We start from the raw sequence: 21,349 nt of genomic DNA, 5'->3' as shown, positions 1-21,349 counted from the left end.
TTGACTGACTTTGCAAAGACAAGTGCTTTTATTTCTTAATGGACTCTGAATATTCAGCTCTTGTGCTTGTTTCAGAATGCTTTAAAACTAGTTCCTGCAGTGAACTGAGATGTACCCATTGTGTGCTAGGGATTGGTTAGGTCTTGAAAGCCCTTGTCCGTGCCCATTTATTTGTAAGGCCAGGGAGACTATTTCCAAGATCTGGCAGCAGGCAGAGGTGAAGATTTTGTTTTGACGGACTGCTTTGTTCTTGTCAAGGGGAGTTTGCATGTGGGAAGTTTGTTGGTAAGAGAGCTTCTAGATAACGGTAGTATCATGTGTCTTTGAACAATTCAAACTTTTCTTTTCTTTTGACAGGATCTCACTATGTAGCCCAGGCTGCCCTCAAATTCATCATCCTCCTGCCTCAGTTTCCTAAGGGCTGGGATTATAGATATGTACCACTGGCCCCAAATCACCTCATCTTTTAAAATCTCATCTAAAAATAGCGATAATTTCATCCCTATATGATTCTGTAACTCATAGAGACACATTTTCCCTTATATTTTATCATTCCTGAAATGGAATGTATCAAATAAATTTGTCAGCTTCCAGGCCCAGTATGGATACCCCAGTATAAGACATAACTTTCACATGTGAATGTAAGTGAACCTAGAAGGTTACATAGGAACTGTCTGTTCATTTGACATCACCTCAGATGAGTTATTTGCATTGATGGCACATACATACTGTTTGTATTTCATCACAAGTAACTATAAATTTACATTTATATGAAGTAAAGCAAATCTTTGTCTCTGGAAGACTGACAAAATCTCCATATTTTCCAGTTAGCTAGCAACAGACTCTCACTAATAACTATTATTAAATTGATAGTCTTCAACTGATGACATTATAGTCAAGAAAAGGGAAAATAATAGTTGCAGGCCAATGTTGTTGAAGATGAAATAAAATTATGCTCATATAATGCTTAGCATGGTGTCTGGTACACAGGAAGCAATCAGGAAATATCTTCATCATTGTCGTCATCCTCCTCCTCATCCTACTTTATGACACATAAGCTGGTAATAACTTTCCATATCTGTATTGCATTCACAATCCTTGTGTAAGGAAGGCAATAAAGTCTGAATTAATAGTTTCTGACCTTGGCTAAACTTTAATTTTATCTTTAGAAAAAATATCAGTGCCCTGAGTCCCAGATCAACTAAATTAGAATCTCTGGGGGTTGGGTCCAGGTATCTGAAATATTATTAAAACTTCTTGATGATCTAATGTGAATTATTTTGCATTAGTAGCTTATAATCTTAGCTGCACATGAGGGATCGGTAGGTCTCAGAATAAGCATATCAGCCCTTCAGGGGGTTGAGGTCAAGGCAACAGAATTTCTTTTCAAAATGGTGGATGCCAAACACAGAATTGTCTGGGGGTATTTATAATTCAATCCAGACTCACATCCCCAGTCTCTTAAATTCCTAGGTCTGGAGTGTGTGCTAGTCTGTGCTTTCAGTGAGTTCCTTTGATTGACCTACAGTAACAATTTAGAAATTGCCAGCTGATGTTCATCAGACTGACAGTTAAAAAAAGCAGGGAGCTGGTTTTGGTTCTGTTAACTAGTTTTATGAACATAGCTCCCTACTCTGTGAGATAAGGAGATTGGACTAGTTTCTCTCAGAGATGGTTAATGTCTCTTCTGGCTCCAACATAGGGAAGTTTGAGTCATTGGTCTGCTGTAGGGACATCTGTTATTTTGTCTGCTGAAGGTAGCATCCTGTCCACCTCTTCTGGGAAGTTCACCCCTCCCATGTGATTCTAGGGGAACTGCCAATCTTCTTACAGAAGTCGACTGTAACTGGTTCAGGTTGCAAATTATACCCAAACAGGGCCAGCAGGAGCGATTCCATGAGAGCTAAACTTCAGGCCAGAGAACCAAAGACTCTGACTCTTCTCAGGTGACAGAGCAGAAGTTGCCTGTGAGGATCCTGACCACAGATACCTATTTCCCTGCCACAAGTGAGGGAATAAAGGTGATATTCAGAAATGCCAAGATGAAAGAGGGAGAGAATTTTGGTCTACTTGGAATCTCCTGTTCCAAGGGCTTGTAGCATCCTGCAGTTGGCTTATGGAAATCAATAAATTCTCAGTTTCTATTACTTTCAACCAAAGCTCTACCACTGGGTGTGGGGGGGGGGGAGAACCCTCCCAGCTAATTCAACATATCCTTAAAAATTACACTTTGTGGTTTTACAAAGGCTTTTTTTTTTTTTTTTTACTGCAGTACTTGTGTACTTTATTGTATGAAACTTAAAAGGACAAGACAGTATTCAAAATCTAAATTATAATTTATATATACATATGAGTAGTATTTTTAAAGGAAGATATGTGAAAATAGCATAGATTATCATAGGACATAAAATATTGAGCTATGTAGCGGGATCTCCCCTGTAGATTATTAGAGTAGTCTGCTTGCTGGTCTCCACTTTTTCCCTTGCCACCTCCACTGCTCTCTTGGCCCATCTCACTCACAGAAGAGCTTAGAAGGTACTGCTTGATCTTGTCTTCTATCCTTCTTTCCTCACCTAGTACTTTTCCTCCTTCACTCTGTTCTGACCACTGCCCTGCTTATTGTTTCTTGAATATACCAGACATACTCTTCTGCCTTAGCACTTGCATATGTTCTGTTCTGTGCCTAGAATGCTTAGCATTGGCTTGCCACCTAACTCCCTTATTTCTTTCATGTTTCACAGTTCAAATGTCACTTAATCAGAGAGGGTGTCTCTCACCACTCTGTATGAGAATAGCAGCTTCCCTATTTTCTCATCCTTCCTAGTCACACTGTTTTAATCTTTTTCTATAGCATTCTTCAACATCTAACACATTAGCTAACTTATTTCGTTTCCTTTATTACAATATACAATCAGGGATTTCTGTCTTTTTTGGTGCAGTACTTAGTTGGGTTATCTATAACTATAACATTCAGTAAATCTTTGAGTTAAAAAAAAACAACAACCTGCAAGAGGTCACTGGCATTTGATTAAATAATTTTATTAATTAGTCATTCTACTTCCAAATTGTTCATTCCGCTTGAAGATTAACTGCTGACATTCACCTTACTCAGATGGTTTCCAGGACTGTCATCATTTTAGTCATCTTCACAGGCCATTTATTTTTTTGCTTATCCTTACAGTATCAATTTTTTAAAGTAATGCTGGCTCATTTTTAGCTTTAAGATCCACTATAGCCTTTAAATCCTCTGACTTGCTAGTAAGTTTGTTATTTGCCTCAAAAGCAGTTGGCTTTTACAAAGGCTTTTGTGTATGAGTTTTCTCTGCCTCTAACATAGCTACTTTTTAAAAACTTGAGATGCAGTTCACATACTGTAAAATGCACCATTTAAAGGTGTAAAACTCAGCTACTCAGCCATCATCACTGTCTAATTCCAAAAGAGAAACCCTATACCTGTTAGCAACCACTCTTCATTCCTCTAATTGCCAGCCCTTAACAACCTTGACTCAACTTTCACACAGGTATATACCTTCATTCTCCATTAATAGGCAAGGAAACAGATCTTGAGAGTCTAGTAGCTTCCTCAAGGGTTAGAACCTACTAAAACATCCTACCTCCCTTTTCTGGACATATTTATACCCAGTTTATTTTCTCAAGTTTTAGATTTGCTAGCTCTATAAATGGAAAAGTATGTCAAAATAACAATCTCTTACAAATTTGTAGTCCTTTAGGAATAGTGTTGGCTTGTTCTGATAGATCAAGCCACCTGGACATGAGTTGCTTTTATTTCAATAATCTTATGCTTTTACAATAAAGATTGCTTTTGTTTATTTTTCTGCAATTGAAACCCACTTGACTGCTTCAGAAAAGAAAAAATGGCTACTTCAGTCAAACCAATGGAACTGAAAAAGACTTTCTTATAAATCTAAGGAGGAAAACAAGCTTACATTCACTTCAGAGCCATAATCTCAATGTAGTGATTCTGGACTAGTCTAGTGAGCTTCTGATCAAGACGAATATGCCTAATACAAAATTAAGACTTTTAGTAGGATTCGAGAAGGGAAGTCAGAGAGAAGATGTCTGTATTATATTTTGAATCAGTTGGAATTTAGACCAACTTGGAGGCTTCCCCTTTGGCAGATATTATTTTAATAAGAATAATTGCCCACCAACTGCTGTAATCTAATTGTGGAAACCAGTAAATTATAATCTAATCATTAGATGATAAAAGTCAGTGATTTGGGGAAACTAATTTGTTTACATGCAGTTTTATCCAAGTCTAGCTTTGTGGGAAACAGAAATATCCAATCTCTACTCTAGGGGTAAAAATGCATCAAGGGGTACACACCCAGATAGCTGGGTGGATGTCCCCTTTGTGGCCTCTGTTTCTATGACAAGGAGTCTATTTCAGTCCACACAGATAATACTAAGCCTGCATACCCCAGGCTCCAGAACCCCTCAGGGTAAAGGAGTGGAGAACAGTGAGTTCTGGGAACAATTGGGAAGCCTGTTCACAATTTTGGCTGCCTGTATCACTGCCCTGCCAGTCTGTCTGAAGCACTCGGGGAAACACCCAGTCTTTGCCAAAGCTTGAACTTGACCCTACAGAGCAAAAGTGGGTAACAAAATTTTCCCAAAGCTGAGAATAGGGGCTTTCGTGCGCCTGTTTAATTTTCTTGCCACCCGGCCATGTCTATACCACAAGATCCCTGTTTCTTGGTACCCAGTGTATGTGCATAGTGGGAGGAGGTAGACAACATAGACTCCTTCCCTGGTCTGGATATGCTGGTCTAACGGTCTCTCGAATGACCAATATTAAAATATGTTCCTGTGTTTGTTTCACAAAACCATGGAGGTCTTCAGGCCTCTGTACTTAGTTTGTGCTAAGGCTGTGCTGGAGTATTCGTAGCTCACTGCTCTGCAAAGCTGACCCCACCCCCATCAGTTTGGAAGCCTCTCCTAATCCTCCTGTTGCATTCTCAGTTAGGCCCTCCTCAGGGCAGCTCCTCTAGTGCCCACCAAGTCAATCTGTACCCTACTATTATCATGGCTGTCAAAATGCTCTTATTGCTATGATGATGATGGTTATTATTTTAATCTGAGACTCCTATTATATGGTTTCTACAGGATCTGCTTACCTCTGTATCCTTGGGATCTGATATCATATTTGGCTTGTAGCAGGCATATCATTCATTCAAAACTATTTCTTGGGTACCTGCTATGCACCAGGTACTGTAGGGTGTTGCAGAGAACAGCATATAGTGCTGGCTCAGTGAACAATCTCCCAGCCTTGTTCTTTGCCAAGAAGCTTAACAGGTAAGTTGGGGACCAAGGCCTGAATGGAAAAGATGAGAGTGGTCCCCTCATTACTCTCGTTTGCATTTATCAACTGCTTACTTTGTGGCAAGCACTGTGCTTAAGGAGTCTTTTTGTCCCCATGCTACCTTTATCTTCATTTTATAAATAAGAAAGCATGTATAGAAGATGAACCTTTCTCCAAGTCTCAAGCTGTTTAAGTGCAACCAGGATTCAAAACAGGCCATTGTTTCTAGAAGACATTGTCCATTTCTGATCTCCACAAATGGTACTTTTCATCCCAAAGAGAGGTGAATGGAAATAGGCTTAAGGCATGAGCTCTGAGAAAGTAGCTCAGGCTGGCTACCTCTCTGTTGCGAAGCAGTAAAGTACCTAAATGGAATTCTCAGAAATTTAGTAGGAGATACAGGATAAGGACTAAGATTCAATCTCTAAATTTTCTGCATGTGAGTACCTCCTCTGTCATATCTTAGCTGTAGGACTTTGAGTGAGTCCCTTTAACCTCCATCTCCTCATCTGTTAAATGGAGAGAGAGAGAGAGAGAGAGAGAGAGAGAGAGAGAGAGAGAGTCTGGTTCTCTGAAAAGTACCAGTCTATGCACTTAAAAATCGATGTATCTTCTTAAGTGTGATTGGTTATTAATGTTACTAACTCCTGGTGCTCAGGTCCCTAGAGATAATTGGGTCTCCCATTTTGCCTGAATCTTGTGGTTCAATTTCTTGAGACAATGCAGTATTTCCAAAATATTCCTCTATGGAGTATGGTAAGCAAAATAATGTCCTCTCAAATAAAGCCATGTTATAATCCCTAAGATTTATGAATCTGTTATCATACATAGCAAAAGAGACCACAGATATGTTAAAAAGAAATTAAAGGTTTTAACATAGGGAGGCCATCCTAGATTACCTGGTGGGCCTACTATAATTGCAAGAGATCTTATGAGAGAAAGAGAAAAGCAGGGAAGTTAGAGGCAGAGAGAGATTTGAACATGCTACATTGATGGGGGAAGGGCCTCTAAAAGCAGGAAAAACCAAGGAAATGAATTTTGTAGAGCCTCTAAAAGGAATGCAGCATAGCTAGCACCTTGATTTGAGCCCGCTGAGACCTATTCTGGACTTTTAACCTCCAGTACTACAAGATAGTACATAGCCAAAGCTGAGTTCTGATACTCAGAATAAACAAAAAACTATTTTAGTCACAGTGGCTCTGAAGTCACTGGGAGAGACTGAAGCCTGGGCAGGGATCTGCTTCAGGGTGATCCTTCAGTTCTGCTATCTTCTGGGATCACTATTCTACTTATAGCTACACTGCTCTGGCGGGTATAAGATGACTTTATTCATATGCCTGGAACCTTAGCTAGAATAGTTGAAAAGCAAGACCCTTCTATCCATGCAGTTTTGGGACCTCTCCACATGATCTTTCCAGCAGGTAATTGGATTTCTTACATGGAAGCTCTGAGTTCCAAGAGAAAGTGTACCAAGAAAACTGGGCGAAGCCACAAGACTTCGTGTGAACTAGTCTTTGCAATGTCAAGCCACTTCCACCGCATTTTATCAGTTAAAGAATATGTAGAGTGGCTCCATCAAAAGGCATGTGGCTAAGAGATGGAGTGTAGTTTCCTCCAAGCAAGAGTGCTATTATCAATGGAGGGAGAAAGGACGCTAGGAAAAACATCAGAAGTCTCCTAATGAAGGTACAGAGGCATCTAGTTGAGAGGTGAGAGAACAACCCTCATTGTCAACCTGCTTTAAAGAGCCTACTTTAAAGGGTAGTCAGATAGCTTAAAAGAAACGAAATGTGCAAAACACATAGTAAGTGCTGAATATAGTGACTGTGGGTTTTGTTCTTTGCTTCTTATTTAAATTATTTTTATTATGTCCTAATGAAAGTGCATGATCAGACCACTTGGGTTTTGTCTTTTATTTCCAGTCCATTTGTATTTTTTGCATAGTTAGGTAATTTGTCATTCAATCTTTAGGAATCTCCACACAACCAAGCATGTCTGGTGCCTCTCTGAAAGTTTATATAGAAATAAATGTAATGTGTTGAGATTTTTTTCCTTATTGCATAAACAGGAACAATTTTAAATCACATAAAGAGAAAAAAATCCACAGCTGGAATCACACGGTTTTGTACTTCCTTTTTTTCTTTGAAAGAATTAAATGAGCAAGGCATGGTGGCATGCACATCTGTAATCCCAGCTACTCTGTAGATGGAGTCAGGAGGATCTTAAATTAGAGGCCACCAAAGCAGAAAGGTAGCACAACCTTGCATCACAAACTAGACACAAACAAAAGGGCTGGGGCCATAATGCAAGTGCTAAAGTGTTTGCGTGGCAAATATTAAGGTTCTGGGTTCAATCCCCAGTACTGAAGAAAAAAAGAAAAAGAGAATTAAGTGCTGGTCATAAGATTTTGTTTTTAATTTCAGGAAATCTTAAATTCTATGTTTAATACTTGCATAATAGTCCATCCACCAGTGAAACATAATTTCTTAAACTGGCCCTTATCAAGACATTTAGATTATTTTTATCTTCAATTTTCAAGAAGAGCTTTTTTTCTCACTTTTGTCAATTTAATTCCTTGAAAAATAAATCCTCAGGGAAATGACTGCCTCAATCAGTATGAAACTATTCCTATGCATTGCTTCGTTCCAGTCCAAGCAAGTTGGGACTGTGGTCAAGGCACTGGCAATTGGAATATATACCAGCTTCCACACAACCTTGGCAACACTGATGTTATTTTAAAAAACAAACCGCAATGAGGTGGGAGGAACTGGTTTAATAGGCATAAAATGGTATTTGCTTGTCTTGAACTGTTTACTTTTCTGCTGTTATTTTCCCCCAACTTTTTATTTTGAAAAATTTTAAACTTAACCAAGAAATTGAAAGAACAGTATGCTGAGTTTATCTTCTTTAGGTAGATTCGCCTACCACCAATATTTTGCTACATTTACTTTCTTTCCTTCTCTCAACACACACTCACTCACACACAATTTCTTTTTGCTGAACCATTTGAAATTTGAAGACCTCATAATACCTTACCCCTCAATATTCCCTCATATGTCTCCAAGCAGTCAAATCATCATCATCCATATCATACACAAGAAATGTTGCATCAGCACAAGGCAGTATTTAATATGCAAATTTTCCTGCTAGTAATTCCATAATGTCATCTAAAGCTTTTTCTTAAACCTGGGATTCAATCGAGGCTTGCACATTGCATTTGTTTGTCACATCCGTAGGCTGCCTTGTGGCCTAGAACAGTGTCCTGTTGCATTTTTAACTCTTCATGACACTGACTTCTTTTTTTTTTTGGAGGGAGGAGTAAAGCAAGAGAGTTTATTGAGATAGAAAAGTCTAAAGTGGGTTAGTAGCACTCCCAGAATTGGGGGGTTCCCAGGAGAGGGTACCCTCACACTGACTTCTTTTTAAGCACCCTGATCAATTGTCTGATGGTATATGGATTTGCCACATTGCACAATGTGGGCTGATTAACATCGGGCCCAACATTTTGGCCTCAAACATTGTATGTTATTTTCCATCGCACCTTATCAGGAGGCACTTAATGGTTGTTCAATTATTGGTCGCATTAAATTTCATCATTGGGTAGCATGACATTTGATGGAAAAGGCCGTTTTCCTTACAATTAATAAGTAACCTACAGAGGTGACACTTGGAGACCATGTGAGGGGCAAACTACTAGAGTTTTATATTTAAAAGTTTCTTGAACTAATTTGTGTATGCGTATTCTATCAATGTAGTATGTATTTGAATTCATTTTTGTAGTTTTTTTTCACCATTTTGATTTACTTCCTTTTTTGAAAATATAGAACACATGTGTGACTCAAAGGTTAAAACTATGTACAAAATATGGTACACTGTTATACGATGGCTTTCAGTGAACCATGCCATCTAGTATTTATGTCCTGCGTAGTCATCTCTCACATTGACACTGGATTTGGCCAGTGATTTGGTCAATGGGTCATTAACAAGCATGATTAAGTAGAGGCTTGGAGCTTGTCTTGGGAAACACCCCCTTTTGGGACCCAGCCATCAAGATGTAAAGGAAGTCTAGGCTATCTTACTGGAGATGGAGACCAGATAGAGAGACCCAGAAGAATGAGGTATCACCTGGAGAGAGAGGTGGGGGGCCAGGGGTGAGAAGAATGAGGCACTCTGGTGGAATTTCCAGCTGTGGTAGCTGATACCACATGGAGGGAAAAGAACCACTCACAGTCATAAATTATGAGTCATTAGGCCATGAAACTGGAGGGAAGTTGTAAAACTGTAATAGGTAGCTAACACAAAGGATACAGTCAGAAGTAGCAAACTCATCTGTTCCAGTTGTGCACACACGTGCATGTGTGTGTATGCACGTGTGTGTTGTAGTGCTGGGAATCAAATTCGGGGCATCCACTGTATATTGCTGTGTAAAAAACTACCACAAATTTTGAGGTTTAAAAAAATGACTTCTCATTGTTTTATCTCATGACTTAGTGGGTCAAGAATTCTCAAAACATAGCTAGGCTTTGTTGAAGCAGGGCAACTTCATGGTAATTATTTCCTACATGGCATGGCAGGCTCCAAGGAGTGTGGAAGCCCTTTATCTCAAGCTCCCAGCCTTCCACTGTACTCAGTCTGTGCTCATACCCTTTGATGGACAGATGTTGAAGAATCTGTGGCCATCTTTCTCATACTATCCCTTCTTTTTTCATCCCCTTCTTTTCTTCTCCTCTAGGAAACCATTTAAATATGTTGGTTTCTTCCAAAAGTAAGTGAAAAACCCCACAAGTCTTGTTTCCCCCGTCTCCGCTATACAATAGGAAGCATAATTTAAGTATTCTTTTTTTGCATTGCTTTGATCTGAACAGCTTGATTGATGTATTATTGCCTTACAAAAAATGCTCATGAGCAAGGTGCGGTGGCTCACCTATAATTCCAGCACTTTGGAGTTTGAGGCAGGAGAATCATCAGTTCAAGGCAAACCTGGGCACATTGCCAGGCCTATCACAAAACAAACAAACAAAACCAAAACAACAACAAAAAACCCAAACAAACTGTCAGTAAGTAAAATGCACAATTTGACAAATTTTTATAGCTGTGTACCACAAATACAATCAAGATAGGACCATGGTAGTTATTTCTTACTTCCTAAAGTTTCCTTCTGTCTCTTTGTAGTCCTTCCTTCCTGCCCCTCCCCATCTCATCCCCAGGCAACCATAGACATGCGTTCTGTCTTTTTAAAATATTCTTTTTGGTTTGGCTTCTTGTACTCAGTGTAATTATTTTGAGATTCATCCACATTGTTGCATGGATCAATACTTTATTCCTTTTTTAGGGGCAGAGGGGACAGCGGATTGAACCCAGGTCTTTGAATATTTCATGTAAATGCTTGACCACTGAGCTATACATCCAATCTTATTCTTTCTTTTCTTATTTATATATATTTAATTACATTGTAAGGGGTTTCATCATGACATTTCCATACATGAATATTTATTTATTCCTTTTTATTGCTGAGTAGTAGTTCATTATATGGACATATCACAATTTGTTTATCCATCTGCCTATTGATTTTAGTGTTTTACTTAGTCTGTGTGGGCTGCAATAACAAAATACCATAGACTGTGACTTAAACAACAGACATTTACTTTTTCACAGTTCTGGAGGCTGGGAAGTCCAAGATCAAGGTGCTGGCAGATTCACTCTTGTTGAAGACCTTTCTGACTTGCAGATGGTCACTTCTTCACTGTGTTTTATATGGCACACATACACACAGATACAGAGAAAAAGAGAGAGAGAGAGAGAAAAACGCTGCACTCTCCTTTCCTATTCTTATAAGGCTGCTAATCCCACCATGGGGGTCCTACTGTCCTGACTTCATCTAATCCTAATTACCTCTCAAAGATCCTACTACCAAATACCAGAAAATCACACATTGGGGGCTAAGGCTTCAACATATGAATTGAGTTTGAGGAGGGACCCAAACATTCAGTCCATAACAAGGCTATTACAAATGAAGCCATTATGACCATTCATGAACAAGTCTTTGTGTAGACATTTGCTTTAATTTTTCTTGGGTAAATACCTAGGAGTGGAATTGCTGTGGTCTATGGTATGTGTGTGCTCCCTCCAAAATTCAGGTATTGTCAATACATTAGTATTAAGAGGTAGAGTCTTTAAGAGATGATTAGGCCATGAACGCTTCTCCCTAAAGAATGGAATTAAAGCCTTATCAAAGAGGCTTCACACAGCTCTTCTGCCAGCAAAAAGGCACCATCTTGGAAACAAAGACTGGATCCTCAGCAGACAGCCAACCTGCCAGTGTCTTCATCTTAGATTTCACAGCTCTGGTATTTCCAAAAATAGTATATGAGAATTCCAGCTGTTTCACATCTATATCAACAGTTGTATTATCAGTCTTTTAAATTCTATTAGATGAATATTGATTTCATTTTAACTAATTCAACTAATGTGATTTATATAGTAAATTGTCATTCATACATTTCTTTAAAGAAAGTATCATACAATCTTGCTCAGCTAAAAATTTTCATTATCTTTTTCTGATTATAATGTGTTGAGAGTTCTTTCTATATTCTGAATCATGTCCTTTATCAGATATATAATTTAATAAATACTTCCTCCCATTCTGTGGCTTAACAATGTCTTTCAAAAACCGCAAGTTCTTAATTTTGTTGAAGTACAAGTTATCAGTTTTTCTGTATGGACCATGCATTTAGTGCTATGTCTAAAAAAATCTTTGCATAATACAAAGTCACAAAGATGTTCTCCTAGAAGTTTTATAGTTTTAAATTTAAACCCAAGATATGTTTGAATTAATTCTTAAAATATAGTATGAAATATGAAGAAAGATCTGTGTGTGTGTGTGTGTGACTATTCGATTATTTTAGCATCATATTTTGGAATTATTTTGCTTTTTTTTTAACTTAAAAGTATCTCCTAGAAATTACCTCATATTATTTTTTTTCTTTCCTTTTTTTTGAGGTACTGGGGTTTAAACTCAGGGCCTTGTACCTGAACCATGCCTCCAGCCCATTCTACATTATTTAATGGAAAGATTTTAGACTCTTTATTACATCTGTATCATATTCTGATATATAGATGTGCCATATTTATTCAACCAGCCTCCTAAACATGACTTAAGTTGCTTTCATATTTTATATTTGAATATTACAAATAATACAATTCTGAATAATTTGTGCATATTTTACATTTTATTTGCATATGAAGATCTTCAAGGCAAATTTGAACTGCCAACTTTTTCAGATATATTTGCATTGATATACTGGGGCCTATGCTTGACTCTCAGCCTATTTATTTGTTGAATCCTTACCACATACTAGGACGTGTGCTAGGTGCTCTGCATATGCAATCTAATTATATCCTGATGTCTCCTGATGATTATTTCCATTTTAAAGATGAAAAACTTAGCTTCAGGGACATCAATTCAGTAGTTCTGGAATGCTTTTGGGTCTGGGCATCCTTGAGAAACTGTGAACCTTCTAGAAGAGTTCATCTGTATAACATTTGGCTTCTAATTTCTAAAGATTTGTGGACTCTTCTCATCCTGACCTGTGAGTATCAATGGGTAGAGAAAGATTAGTAAGAGTAGCTTGCTCTAAGAGTTCGCTTCATCCCTTTTGCTATCAGGTTTAACACTTTGCTGTTGAATGAAGTGGTCAGCAGGGTAAGAAAGATAGAGAGATAGCCCTTATTTGTCTTTGAGAATGCAGTTGCAGAAGATACAATAGGGCTAGGGCTTATGAAAGGTCCTAGCTATGAACCAGTGCCATCTAAGTTCAGGCTGTTTCTTAACCATGATTCCATATTACCTTCTCAAGCATCTACTAGGTGCCAGGGCTAATCTAGTTACTATAGATACCAGTTAACACGCAAAGTCAGTGACCTCATGGAGCACTCAATGAAAGAGACAGTAGCAGGTAAATCACTAAGTCAATATAAATTGCAGTAGACAATGCTATAGAGAAAATAAAATGTAATAAAGGGAGTATTGTAGGCTGAAGAAAGACTTCTGAATGCAGTGGGAGGTACTGGAGGTTTTTGGTTTTTGGCAGTACTGGGTTTGAACTCAGAGCTTGGAACTTGCTAGGCAGGACCTCTACTGCTTGAGCCATGCTTCCAGCCCTTTTGTGCTCTGGTTATTTTGGAAATGGGGTCTTGCTTTTTGCCCAGGCCAGCCTGAATGGCAATTCTCCTATTTATACTTCCCACTGTTGCTGGGATGACATGTACACACCACCACACCCAGCTTTTTTCCATTGAGATGGGATCTCATGAACTTTGTCACTTAGGCTGATCTCAAACCTCGATCCTCCCAATCTCAGGATCCCAAGGAGCTGGATTACAGGCATGAGCTACCAGGTTCTGGCTCACTGTTGGGTTTCAAGTAGAGAGAGACATGATTTGACTGACATTTTGAAAGGATAATTTCCCCTGGATTTGGGAAGCAGATGGGAAGGGGCAAGAGTGTAAACAGAGAGACCCAAGAAGCTATTGGTAGTTGTACAAGTAAAAGATGATGGTAGTTTGGACCAATGGATGTGGTGATGAGAAACAGATTCCACTTTTGGATCAGTAACTGAGTGTTCTGGTGACTCGTGGGTCTCAGAAACTGACCAATAGATGCAGCCACAGATTATATGAAGTATCTATAGAATCCCCAAGTGTCCATGGTCTCAGATTAAGAACTACTGGGTTAAGGGAAGTATCCAGTCAGAGCAGACTTACCAAGCTGTGTTTAGCTTAATGGAGATGAAAAATGAAAAACTTTAATGAACTACGGCAGAGCCTCCTCCAGCTTCTAATAAACCCGAGCTTGACTGTTCCTCCAAGTATGGACCAAATTGCATTAGCTGCTGCTTCCGTGTACTCAATAAAAACAGAGGCATGAGTCACACTCCTGCCTATAAAAGTAGTACTTTTTCAATACTGAACAAAGCCTGCAAGGTCATGTCCAGCTACATCTCAAGAACTGATTTCTTGTGGAGTTCCCATGGTCAAGGGCTGGTCTTTCTCTTTGAAGAGTTAGAAATCAATGTGGTCAGTTGACCAGAAACCACTCAGGAGTTGAATGAGGCTCCTGGCCTGTCCAAGGGATATGCGACTCAAAGCAGAGGCCACTTTGGGGTATTCTGGTGGGAGAGAGTCTAAAGAGGATCTGTGAGATGTCAAATAACTTAGTTGTGATACTACAATCAGCACCAGGGTGCTCAGTAGGAGGCTGGGATATCAGAGACAATGTAGTTATGACTCCATTACTATCAGAAGCAACTTCCTAAGTTCAGACCCTGATTGTGCTACTTACTAGTTGGATTTTATGTTTCTGTGCCTATACTAAGTGAGCTAAAATGTATGAGGTTCATAAAACAATGTCTGGCACATATTTTGTTGTTGTGTCATAACAACATCATAGCTAAGAGAGGAGCAAAGACAAGGTAAGTCAGGGCAGTGACCAGAAGATATGATCGGAAAAGAACCTGTTGTTTTATAAGAAAAAGCCCAACCCTAATTCTCCTTTGTTAAGATCTATTTGAACAGTGGTTCCTAACGACATCTATGTTCTAGTCCCAGGAATTGGTGAATACATTGATTGGTGTTTGTGACAAAAGGGTCTTTGCATATATGCTTAAGCTAGGAATCTTGAGATGGGGAGGTTATCCTGGTGAGTGTAAGATCATCACAAGAGGGAGACAGAAGGATCAGGGGAGGAAATGTGACAACAAAAGCAAAGATTGGAGTGAGTGGGGCCATGAGCCAAGGATAGCAAGCAGCCTCTGGAAGTTAGAAAGGCAAGAAAACAGATTGCCCTCTCAAGCCTCCTGAAGGAACCAGCCCTGTTGATACCTTGATGTCAGCCTCATGAGACTGAACTTAGACTTCTTACCCCCAGAACTGTAAGAAAATAAATATGTGTTGCTTTAAGTCCTTAAGTTTGTGTTAGTTTGTTACATCAGCAACAGGAAATTAATACAGTCCTTACAACTCAATGATAGACCAATACTTCCATTTTACCTCTGAGGACAGAGGTGATACTTCCTAATAACAGAGTTAGGCTCCTAAATCACTTTGAAAACTGCCCAAGCAGCCCTGGCCATGCCTGGTACAGGTTTCTGGCCACTTCAGTCAATGTGTACTTTGACTCGTGTCATGTGCTCATGTAGTAAGAGATCTATATTCTGGAACTATGGCCCAAAACTGTCACTGATTAGACAAAGAACATTATACATTCAAGAGTGTTGTAGTTTATGTACAGCCGTTTTTATCATTGTTACTGTTTGGTTTTTGTGTGTTTCTTTGAAACAGGATCTCATATGTAGCCCAGACTGGCCTCAAACTCATGATCTTCCTAACCCTAAACCTCAACCTTTTGAGTGCTGGAATTATAGGTGTGCATCACCACACCTACCATGTAGTAGTTACATTCAATGAAAACAAAGTACTTTGTGACACAAGTGATTTTTTGGTACTTAACTCATATGTTTTTAAGTATTAGTGAGATTATTTTAAAAATATCCTATAATGAATGCTTTTGAAATGTTTGCAATAACATTCTACTTTATCAATTTTATAAATCAGTGCTTTGATTTGTTTAATTGGAAGCACATCTATATTTGAATATTTATATTTTATTTTTGTGGCAGTACTGGGGTTTGAACTTGGGGCCTTGTGCTTTCTAGGCAGGTGCTCTACCACTTGTGCCACACGCCCCCATCATTTTTGCTTTAGTTATTTTTCAAATAGAGTCTTGTGACTCCTATCTCAGCGTCTTACATAGCTGGGATAATAGGTTTATGCCACCATGTTCAGATTTACTGGTTAAGTCTTGGGACTTTTTGCCCAGGGTGGCTGCAAACCATAATCCTCATGATTTCTGCCTCCTGAGTCACTAGGAGTACAGGCATGAGCCACCACACCTGGCTTGGATATTATCTTCAACTGGAGATTTCACATATGATCTTCACTCATTTATGCATTCATGCTTTCAACCAACATGTGAGGCAATGCCACTGAGTGCAAGCCTGGGGTAACAGGATGACACTGAGTGGAGTCAGACAATAAATAAACAGAAAAATATATCAGTCTATTAGAAAAGCTGTGAAGTAACAAAAATAGGGCAACGCCTTGGTGTGTTCCTGCTGCTATAACAAAATACCACAGTCTGGATGATTTATAAATGATAGAAATTTATTTCTTACTGTTCTGGAGCCTGAGAAGTCCAAGATCAAGTCACTGACAGATTCGGTGTCTGTTGAGAGCTGGTTCTCTGCTTCCAGTTTGGTGCTTTGTTGCTACAACCTCTGGAGAGGGCACCATGGAGGGAGGGACAGAAGAGCAAACAGCTATAGCTAGTTCCCTCCTGCCCTTTTATAAGGGATTGATCCTATACGTGATGGTGGAACTTTATGGAAGATCACACTCTTAATACTATTGCACTTTGAGAATTCAGTTTTGATATGAACTTTGAAGGAATACAAACATCCAAACCATAGCAGGTGATATGATAAGACTGAAATAAGCTTTAAACACTCATCACATGGTAACTCATGCTGGGAAGGTGTTGCAAAAAATGCCTTTCTGTTTGTGAAGCCTATAGCACAGCTCAGGAAGAGGGCCTGGGAAGGACTTAGAGTGTTTTCTCTAAAGTGGAATTGTATGTGCTTTCTAAGACAAAAGAGATCACTTCTCAGCCTTTTGGTTAAGATCAAGGGTAGGGCAAAAGAGGAGAATGCTCAAACACTCACAATAAGTATTTATTTTATTATCCTTTCCTTGTCAGAGCTCTGCTCTGTATGGTGTACTTTGGTTTACTCATCAAATGAAATTAAAAATACACAGCAACTGATCTCATTTACCAAGGCAAGGGTCAGCTCCAACTAAGTATTCATGGTTAGAGGGCAGAGATTGGACAGGTCATCTGAGTCTCACTGGGGGCCCAAGACAATGACAAATGACAGTGTTCTTTCCTCAAGGGAAGGCTCCCATACATAGTCACCTGCCTGCTCCCAGAGTCGCTTCTTGTACATATGAGCTGTGTGACAGAAAAGGTGCAGATCTTCAAGTCCCTCGTCCCCAAGTACAAGCAAGGAGCTTCCCTTCCATGAGCTTGATATTAGCTCACCTTCTACTCATGTCTCCCTTTTGGTCCTTCTCTTCAACTTTGGATTTGACCATGAGCTCTACTTTAACAGTGATGACCTCAGATCTTTGAACAATTCTTATTCTTTACCCCAGCTGTACTGCTGCATCACAACTCAGATAAATCCTCCTCCGAGTTCACTTCAGTTCTTCTGAAGAAAACAGGTGGTTCCACCAGGCACCACCCATGTGTTCAGCCCCTGCTTCAAGCTTGCTTTCAAGAGCTTGAAAACTATGAGTTCAGAGAGTGTCTCAGAGAAATTAGCTAAAAGGAGTATAATAATAGAGGATAATTAAGCAGGTTTCAGAAAAAAACACATGCTGCAGTTTTGAAAAGTAGCTATGCAAACTTAGACAAATTCTCCCTGTAAGTCTCAGCCTTCTCATCTATAAAAAGGGACTAGTAGACTGGAAGTATGGCTCAAATGGTAAATTGCCTGCCTAGCAAGCATGAAGCCCTGAGTACTAGGCTTGCCCCAGTACTGCCAAAAAAAAAGAAAAGAAAGAAAAGAAAGAAAGAAAGAAGGGATTAGTAATTCAATAACTCAGTGAGGTAATGTTTAGGGCCTGGCACATTGGATCTTTAGCACAGCATTACTCAACGCATCATAGTGACCGCAAAGCATCTAAGGGGTGTTTTCCAGCAAGACATAATGCAACACAGAAGTGTGTGCTTTATAATCTTATTTATAGAAATGGATTGTCCTTCTTGAAAATCAAAATGAAAACATTTGTAGTAGTGTGGTTTATGTAAAAGATGACATAGTGACTTACCCAGAAGATATGACAGGTTATAAGTGACAGAACAATTTGACTCAAACCTTGACAGAGACCATCCTGAGAAAATATGTAGAGGGTGGTGCACTGCTGGGTGGAGGAAGTGGAGAATAAGGCTGTGGGGAGTCTTGAGAGCCAGGTTGAATGGTCGGGGTGAAATGGCCAATCTGTGGATGTCAAAGACCTGTGGCTTGGAAGTGATTCTTGGTCCCACTTCATACTAAGAAGGCAATAGTGTTCAAACCTTGTGTAGCATTTCATTATATGAGTAAATAAAAACAAATATATTACCCCATTTCCAAATGGACTGATGTTTTTGTTTTGGCAATTACCAAAAACTCCTGCAAAGAATTCATAGCATATCTGTTTATACATATATAAAATCCCTCTGAAATTCTCTAGAATTCTAAAAATTCCTCTAAAGTAGAGACCAAAAAAAGAAACTGGAATTTGTAGTGTAAGAATATTTTCAACTTTACTAGATGTTGCCTAACCACTTTTTAAATTGGAAAGTGGTCATATGAATTTAGTTTCATCAACATCACATTAATCCCCACATTCTTCTCATTTTAACATTCACTCTTGCAAGACTTGAAGGTTTTTGTTTGTTTGTTTTGTTGTTTTGCCAAGAATCTGGTGTAGAAAGCTATCTTGTTGGAAAAAAAATTTGATTTATTTTTCCTAGAGTATAGATGAGGTTAGCATGATTTCATATGTTTATATCACTTGCCCATCTTCTATTTTTCCTCCTGGTTTTAAGACATTCTTTATAGAAGACTAATGATTTGTCTATTATGCACATTGCAATTTTCTTCTGCCCCTCTCTCAGTTTTCTTCTAACTTTGTTAATGATGTCTATGGTTATATAGGTTACGTGGTTAAAACCAAATTTGCCAGTTTTCTCTTTCTACTTTGCTTTTTTAAAATTTGATTTTTCTAAAGCATTTTACTTTGCTTTTTAAAAAGCCACATCTAAAAACTCCTTTTAACCCTGAGACCATAGCAATAGTGTCCTATATTTGTGTCTAGAAGTTATAAAGTTTTTATATTGGTGGGGTATGTCCCTTTCCTTCACTTACTATGCAAGAATTGTCTTGGTTCTTGTATGTCAGATTTCAAAGAAAACTAAATAGTCCTTTAGTCATCCAGAAAAATGATCATATCTAAAGGAAATTAATTAAGATTGGCCTCAGATATCCCTTCAATACACAAAGGAAGGGAGCCAAATACAGTGAAGGCATGGAAAAGTCCCTAAGGAGGACACCCAAACCTGCAAACCTCCCACAAAGAAGGCGGGATGCCAAAGTACATGACACACCCCAGAGGGAAATCCCACAGTCCCGTGCTGGAATAGCCTCAAGAAGTTTGAAAAGTACTTTTTGGCAAAGGGGTAAGAAAACAAGGACTCAACATGCATTGCCAGAGGAAATGTGAACCATTAGAACCACCTATTGTCATTGATTTGGCAACAATTTTTAAATTTAAAACTTCTGAAGCTTCTTGACCTAGTAGTTGAACTTCTAGCAATTTACCCTACGGGAATATTATTCATATGTAGGTGAAATGATGTATTTACATTGCAGTCCTTTCTTGTAATAGTGAAAGATTAGAAACAAGTTGGATTTCTGTCAGCAGGGGACTGGATAAGTAAATGATGATGTGACTACATCATAGAGCACAAGTGTGAATAAATAGGTGAGCAGTAGCTATGTAGTATTATGGAAGATCCACAGCGATGCACTCTCCGATGAAAAAGCCAAGGTACATATAATATAGCAGGTGATAAATATACTAAGAAGATACCAAGTACTTGAATATGCACAGAACAACCCTGGGATATGACACCAAGTAGTGATGTCTGGGTCAGGGAAGAGGTTGGTAAAGGATAATGAGAGAGAAACTTTCTTTTTTCCTTCCTTCCTTTCTTCCTTCCTTCCTTCCTTCCTCTTCCTTCCTTTCCTTCCCTCCTTTTTCATTTTTATGGTGGTGATGAGGATCAAATCCAAGGCCTTATGTGTGCTGGGCAAGCACTCTCTCCCTAAGTTACATCCCCAGTGCTTAGTTTTCACATTTTTCAATTTTTTCTGTGTTCCTTGATCAACAGATACACATGGATCCAAATTTACATATAGATTCAATGCAATTCCTACCAAAATCCCAACTGCCCTTTTTTTGTTTTGCAGAAATTGATAAGCTGGTCTTAAAATTCAGATGGAAATGCAAGAGGCAATTTGCCAAAATCATCTTGAAAAAGAAGACCAAAGTTGAACTCACATGGCCCAAGGAAGCTGTTAATAAATAAATTTGTTAAGAAACAAAAACAAATCAAATTTGAAATTGTCCATTTTACCTCTTTTAAAAATTAATAGTATATAATTTTTCCCAGTAAATTCATGTGATCTTTTGAAAATCTTAGTTTTGCTAGAAGTTTACTCAGTTTATTAATCTTTTCAAAAATCCAGTTTTTGCCTTTTATTTTTCTATTTAAACAATTGCATTTTGCATGAATGACTTCCTCTTTGACAGTTATGGTATTGTTCTATAACTACTTTCCTATATTGAGTGTGTATGTAGCTCATTGTAAACCTTTCTTCTTTTCTAATAATTGCATTTATTAGAAAGATATAGATTTATCTCCAGTACTGCTTTAGCTGTAGTCAACATTTTGGGTATATAATTTGTTGATGTTATTTTGTCTTTCTGTTCTAAATAATTCAATTACTGTTACAGTTTTTTTTCTTTAGCCTATAAATTATTTAGCAATTTTTTTCCTTTTCTAAATTGTTTGAGTAGGATTTCTTGATTGCAAGCAGCAGAAATAACTCTAGCTAGTTTAAGTGGAAAAGGACAGATTATATCAGAATCAGTGTAAAGCCTCTGTCACCTTCCACTGTATAGCATGCTTTACTTTTTTACATACTTTGTTATCTTTCTGCTCCTGCCAGAATATGTCAGCACCATGAAGACGGAGACTTTGTTGACTGTTGTGTTCACCTGACACCTACAACAGTGCTTGACAGATGGTGAGTGTTTTCTCGAGTGAATAAATACAAGAATGACACCAGAGTAATTACTTAT

The 21,349-nt window shown here is 38.5% G+C and overlaps 1 protein-coding gene across 2 annotated transcripts in view; it reads left to right on the top strand.

Annotated features, from left to right (window-relative positions):
• Nucleotides 1-21,349, top strand: part of Plce1 (phospholipase C epsilon 1) — a 363,378-nt gene that overhangs the window by 44,144 nt on the left and 297,885 nt on the right. Inside the window, exon 2 of one of the 2 annotated variants that reach the window (XM_074078732.1) lies at nucleotides 21,217-21,294. The exons of the other annotated variant lie outside the window; for it this stretch is intronic. The gene's annotated coding sequence lies outside the window, so the exon portion shown is untranslated. The remainder of the gene's footprint in view (nucleotides 1-21,216; nucleotides 21,295-21,349) is intronic. 2 annotated transcript variants of the gene reach the window in all.

The sequence above is a fragment of the Castor canadensis genome, chromosome 7 (genome assembly GCF_047511655.1).
Source record: "Castor canadensis chromosome 7, mCasCan1.hap1v2, whole genome shotgun sequence".
NCBI classification, from domain to species: domain Eukaryota; kingdom Metazoa; phylum Chordata; class Mammalia; order Rodentia; family Castoridae; genus Castor; species Castor canadensis.
Note: the sequence above shows the minus strand (reverse complement) of the source record. Positions and strands in the feature narration are given on the sequence as shown.